The following is a 7164-nucleotide window of genomic DNA, read 5'->3' as shown; positions in this document are numbered from 1 at the left end:
TGCAGTCACTTTGGAAAATAGTTTGGCAGTTCCTCAAAATGTTAAACATAGAGTTACCATATGACCTTGTTATTCTACTCTTCAGCTTATACCCAAGATAACTGAAAACTTATGTCCACACAAGAACTTGTTCATGAATATTCGCAACAGCATTATTCATAAGAGGCAAAAAGTGAAAACAATACAAATGTCCTCCACCTGGTAAATGAATAAACAAAATATGATATATCCAAACAAAATGTCATACATCCATACAGTAGAATATTATTTTGCAACAAAAAGGAATGACACACTGTTACAGGCTACAAAATGCATGAACCTTGAAAACATTATGCTAAGTGAAAGGAAACAGTCACATACAACTTGTATGATTTCATTTATATGAAATAGACAACTGGAAAGACAGAAAAATAGGCTGGTGGTTACAAAAGGTTGGGGGGAAAAGGAAAGGGGAGAGATTACTAAAGAGCATGAGTTTGTTTGTTTTTTTTAGGGTCGGGGGATGAAAATGTTCTGGAATTAGGTTACACAATTCTGTGACTATACTAAAAGTCACTGAATTGTACACCTTAAATGTGAATTTTTTTGGCACAGGTATTATATCTCAATAAAGCCATCATAACAAAAACACTGCTGAATGAGTATGGGTTCTGGAAAAGTTACACTAATCTATGTGACCACAATATACAGATTTTTCATACTGCTGTCATACAGAATCAAAGGCTGACCAAGAGATTTTGCCAGTATTCGGGTCCAAGGAATGTTATGAATGGTTCACTGCAATGGCCTAACTGAACTATCAGAAATAGATTTGAAAGTTGATATGGACTGAATTGTGTTGCCCCTAGAATTCATATACTGAAATCCAAACTCCTAGTACCTCAAATACTGACTGTATTTGAGGACAGGGCCTTTAAAGAGGTAATTAAATGAAAAGAGGTCATTAGGATAGGTCCTAATCCAGTATGACCAGTGTCCTTAACGGTGACAAGACAGGACACAGACACAGGAGAAAGGTTCACATGAAGACACAAGGAAAGACCATCTTCTATCCAAGGAGAAAGGTTCAGAAGAAACCAAGAAACAAGTATCTTGCTCGGACTTCTAGTCTCCAGAATGGAGAAAAAAATGAATCTCTGTCCTTTAAGACACCCAGTCTGTGGTATTTATTACAGGAGCCCTAACAAACCAAATCAGAAAGGAAAGAGTTAGAATGGTCTTTGCCTCTCCCATCAAGAAAATTAGCAAAGTGCCATATTGAAGATTATTATTATTATTATTATTATTAATAGCAAAGGAGTCATGTGTTTTTCCACTTGGTAATTTGATGTCATCGGCCCCATTGCCTATAGCACTGACCTTGCTTTCTTTGCCTTTAGTCTAAAGGACCCTTAAAGAATCCCTGTTACCCCACAATTAAGGAGAATTCCGCCTAAGAGGATCAACTCCCCTTTCAGCAATAGCTGTAAAGTCAATTAGTTAAAGGGAAGGAGAAAGGCCAGTGTCAACGGACTTTGTCACTGCAATGCCATTAGGAGATGACCTTCTTTTTTAAGTTTTTTTGAAATTATTCTCACTGCAGGATGTCTCTGAGGCCAGTTCCTGGAATTGTTCATTGCATCTACATACAGCCGTTTGTGCTCTAGGAGAGGAAAGAGTTAGCATACAGGTGGCCCTCCCGTGCTCTGGCCATGCAGTACAACCGAGTCAGAGAGATCGAGCCATGGGGTTGATGTTGGCAGTGTAGGCTAGAGGGTCCAGACTGTGCAAGGCTTTCTAGTACATGCTAGTTTTTGGCCTTAATCTTAACATTTAAATTGATAGCATAAACTGACAACCTTGCTAACCACAGACATATTCCTTTAAAACCCTTTCCAGGGGCGCCTGGGTGGCTCAGTGGGTTAAGCATCTGCCTTCAGCTCAGGTCATGATCCCAGGGTCCTGGGATCAATCCCCACATCAGGCTCTTTGCTTAGCAGGAAGACTGCTTCTCCCTCTCCCATGGCCCCTGTTTGTGTTCCTTACCCCCGGCTCTTTTTCTGTCAAATAAATAAATAAATACATAAATAAAATCTTAAAAATAAATAAATAAAACACTTACAAATTCCTACCTGATTTTACATTATTAAATGGCTAAAGCAGGCAAGGATTCATTTTACAGTCCTGAGATCCAGAGAACCTGACTCACACATTATCAGAATTTTTAGCTTGAGATAAAGTAAGATTTCATGACTTAAAGCTAATGCCAGAAAGATATGATTTATAAAAACTACTTAAAAATGTTCTCATGCGGGGCGCCTGGGTGGCTCAGTGGGTTAAAGCCTCTGCTTGTGGCTCAGGTCATGATCCCAGGGTCCTGGGATCAAGCCCCGCATCAGGCTTTCTGCTCAGTGGGAGCCTGCTTTCCTTCCTCTCTCTCTGCCTGCCTCTCTGCCTACTTGTGATCTCTGTCTGTCAAATAAATTTTTAAAAAAATGTTCTCATGATTTTAGTTAATTATAAATAGATACCGTTTGTATGTTTGGGGTTAGTAATTAAAACTAATTTGTAATCCATTTGTCATATTCTTTTTAAATGAATTTTTTTTTAACAGCCAAGGAAATACTTGATTCTTCCAAGAATGTTTAGAGATATCCCCACAAATTTATCTCTTGCATTACAAAGTCAGTTGCTTAGAAATGTGTTGATACTTCCATTTAGTTGAACTTATAGTATTGTTTGTGGTTGTAATGTTAGTAAAAAAAAAAAAAAAAAAAAAAAATCAAAGATACCATATTTATTCGCCCATTTCTCCTTCTTTGGATACTTTTGTATTTTAAGGTGAAAATGTAAAGTCTTTTTCACAGATGCTTATGCTTCCAGCTTTAAAATACAAAGGATATTCCCATGCTTTGCTCTTTTTATTATTGCCCTCCCCCCACGTACACACAAAGGTAAAAATGAAAGGATTCTATTCATGCTTATCGACCATTTGAGCAGGAGAAAAGAGAAAAAAACATTTAGCCCTCCGTGCACTGCTGTCTCTCACAGTATTTCCTTCTCCTCCCTCAGGCAGGGTAGGAGTAAAGAGTTATCCCTTCCCTGAGGGAATCTCTGACCCAGGGGATACATCAAGCGTCTAGAAATGAGGCTGGGACCTTCTTGCTCCTAAACCAAGCCAGACCTATGTGAGCCTCCAATCTAGAACTCGAAATGGAAAGAAATCCTAATGGAAATATCAGCTTGCTGTCAGCTGTAACCCACCCCCCCCCCACTTCCTTTCGTCTGTATCCATGCAGCCGTTAAAAGGTCTTGGGCTCCCAGTGGTACTTTTTAAGCAATGTGTTTATGTACGGAAGGAAGAGAGAGGATAGGAGATTTAGAATCCAATTAACTTTGCACCTGAGGATTACTGGGTAACTCTGAACAAGTCATTCTGCTCTGGTAAACCAAATAAGAATACTTAAGATTAATGAAGACTGTAAAAGGTGACGGTGAACTAGAAGCCAGGCACTATGATCATTTTTCCCTTCCTGTATCCTATTAACAATAAAAAGCATTGTGAATGTACTTCACACCCTGGAGTTGTGCAGTACACATTCTATACAACCAAATATGACAAGCCCAGTCAGAGATATATGGATGAGATTCACAGAAAGTGCAAGAATGCTTAACTTTTTCCAAATCAACTGACTTTGAAGACTCTTAGGACTATCTAAGAAAGATATTAGAGGTTGCATTAATTAATTATTAATATCTAAAACTCCTTTGATCCGGATATATATCCTATGATTTGGGGGATAAATTTCAAAATCATTGCAGTCACCTGCAGTAACCACTGACATACAACCAAATATATATACCAAAATTCTGGTAATAGCATCTAATGGAAAGAAATTTTTAATTCAAATATTGTGACATAATTGTGCTCAATAGCCAAAATGCCAACAAAAGTCATTTGTAGAGACTTCCACTTCTGTAAAGATAGACAGTGTTGTCTTGGTTCCTCCTTTCAGGCATATCTAAAACCCCTGGACATAATATATAAAGTAGATAGTAGAAGAGTCTGAAAGGTAGAGCGAAAAATCAGACCAGCTAAAGACCTCAAACCCAAGGAATGGCAGAATGACTTTAATCAAAAACACTTGTTATACAAAAGACCTAATAAATCTCAACTTGAACAAAAAAAGACAATCAACACACACCAACACCAACATGACACAGATGTTAGAATTATCAGATAAAGATTTTTAAAGTAACCATCATGTATATGTTTCTGAGTAATTACAAACACACTTGAAAGAGATGAAATAATGGAAAGTTTCAGCAAAAACAAAGTGTTAGCAAAAAAAACTGTGATCAAAACCTTATACCTTCTATAGAAGTCAAAACAGATCATGGACTATAGAAGATTTTTCATATAAGAGAAAATCTTCATGATCTAGAGGTAGATAAGACCTCTTAGACGCTGCACCAAAAGCATGATTCCTAAAGAAAAATAATCAGTAAATTGGGCTCCCTCAAAGTTAAATTTAAGAACTTTGCCCTGTTAAGAAGAGGAAAAGACATGCTATAGATGTAAAGATATCTGACAAAGATTTTGTTTGAATATAACAAAGCTCTAAAATATACCAAGAACTCTCTTGACTCAGCAGTAAAATAAAACAGAACCCAAACAATCTTCTTAAAAAATGACAAAAGAGAGCCCCACAGAGGATATATGGAAGGCAAATGAACACATGAGAAGATGCTTAATCTCGTGAGCTCTGGTAGATGGAATAGTGTCCATCATCCTGACCTTCAAGACCTGGTAATATGTTATCTTATATCCAAAAGGAGCATTGCAGATGTGATTAAGCTGTTAAGGATCTTGAGATAGGATTGCCCTGCATTATGCAGGTGGGCCTGATGTAATCACAGGGAAGGAGGAGGCAGGACCAGAGATGAGCGAAGATGCTCTGATACAATACAAAGACAGAGAAAAGGACCAAAAAGGACCAGAGCCAAGGAATACAGGCAGTCTCTAGAGGCTGGAAAAAGGAAGGAAACAGATTCTCCTCTAGAGCCTCCAGAAGTAACAAAGCCCTGCAGACCCATTTGAGTCCTCTGACCTCCCTCCCGAGTCGGGAGAGGATAAATTTGTCCTTTTAAGGCAGTAAGTTTGGGATAATTTGTTATAGCGCCCATAGGAAAATAACACTACTAGCCATCAGAGACATGCAGAGTAATACCACAGTGAGTTCTTCATTTGTCCCTATGAGAACAGACAAAATTTGAAGAGTAATGACAATACAGGTGAAGACGCGCAAGAAAAGGACCTCCCATTAATTGCTAGTAGAGATGTAAATGAATGCGGCCTCTCTTGAAAATAATTTGGAAGTGTCTTAAAAAAACAAATCCTACATTTACCATATGACCCAAGCAGTTATGCTTCTGGGTATTTATCCCACACAAACTAAAACCTATGACCCCCGGAAACCTGTACAGGATTGTTCACAGCACTTTTATTTGTAAAAACCCAAACCTAGAAATAATCAAAGTGCTCCTTGGTAAATGAATGCTTAAACCATGGTGGGTCAATACTACAGAATACTACTCAGCAAGAAAAGGGAACAAACTATTGATACACTCAACAATTTGTAGGGATCAAGGACCATATGCCCAGTAAATAAAGCCAATCTCGTGCTCTATTATTCCCTCTACATAACATTCTCAAAATGCCAGGGATTAAGGATAATGGGCAGCCTGGGTTGGGTGTGACTGGAAAGATAGGCCATGAGGGAAATCTTTGTGGCGATGGAATTGTTACGTACGTTGATTACAGTGATGGTTACACAAATCTAGACCTGTAATACAAGGACAGACCTATACGTACGATGTCAAGTTACTGATTTAAAAGTGTGCTTTAATTCTGTAAGACATAACCATTGAGGAAAAACAGGGAAAGAATACTTGAACCTTTTTGTGTTCTCTTTGCCACTCCCTGTGCATTTGTAATTAATATTTTTAAGTTTTAAAAAATGTGGCAAAGATAGAAAGGGGCCAACTTAGATCTTTACAAAAGAGAGAGATGAAAGTATAATTAATTTGATGCCTTGTTTAGGGAAACTAAGATGCAAGTATTAGAGAGGGAATGAGTCTTATTTTTCTAATTCTTATATTTCATGTCATTTTTCCATTTTCTAATTCTTATTCTTTTTTCTAATTCTTTTCTAATTCTTATTTTTCATATCATTTCTCCATTTTACCCCCCAATTTGAAACACATCCTGCATACAAAAGAACATAGAAAATGCGTATCTGGGAAATCTGGGTGGCTCTGTCAGTGAAGCGTCTGCCTTCAGCTCCGGTCTTGATCCCAGGGTCCTGGGATGGATCCCCGCATGGGCTCTCTGCTCAGCGGGGAGCCTGCTTCTTCCTCTCCCTCTGCCTGCTGCTCCCCCTGCTTGCTCTCTCTCTCTCTCTCTCTGTCAAATAAATAAATAAAATCTTTTTTTTAAAAATGCATATGTACAGATCACTCAAGATGGTGAGCTTGCCAGTGTCTGAGAGGGCCCCTCTATGTGACCGTTAATCCAGCCTGTCTGCTCCCAGAGATAGCCACCGTTCTGGTTTTTGTGATAATCATTCCCCTGCTTTAAAGGTTTCCTTTCTATGTGTGTATCTCTAAACACTGCGTTGTTTAGCATTGTCTGTTCTGAGCTTTATCTAAATGTAAGCATACTGCTTGCATTCCTCTGTGAGTTACTTCTTTTCCTACCACTATGTCTTTGAGGTTTATCTTTGATGAATATGGCTGTATTTAATTCACTTTCAGTGCTAAATCGTATTCTCTGAATGGCATAACCACAGGTGAATGTTCTGGTCTACTGCTGATGGGTTATTAGGCATAACCGCTTTTTCCCTTGCCCTCTCAGGAATGAGTCTGCCCAGAGAGAATGTGCTTTCAGTTGTTTTCAGTCGGGTCCAGGTGGGGCTGAGGCTACAATCGGTAACTCTTAATATTGGATCACCATGTTAGGAAAGCCACCAGCTGAAGTGTTTACCATGCCTTGGGCATTAGGCTGGAGGTTCACTCATTTAATCTTCAAGATCAGTTTCAGAATCATTTTGTGAAGTGAGAAAATTGATTGTATTCATATATTAATTTGGGGATAATAATTATCCTTCCAACACTTATTCCTCC

The sequence above is a fragment of the Mustela nigripes genome, chromosome 2 (assembly GCF_022355385.1).
Source record: "Mustela nigripes isolate SB6536 chromosome 2, MUSNIG.SB6536, whole genome shotgun sequence".
NCBI lineage: Eukaryota > Metazoa > Chordata > Mammalia > Carnivora > Mustelidae > Mustela > Mustela nigripes.
Note: the sequence above shows the minus strand (reverse complement) of the source record.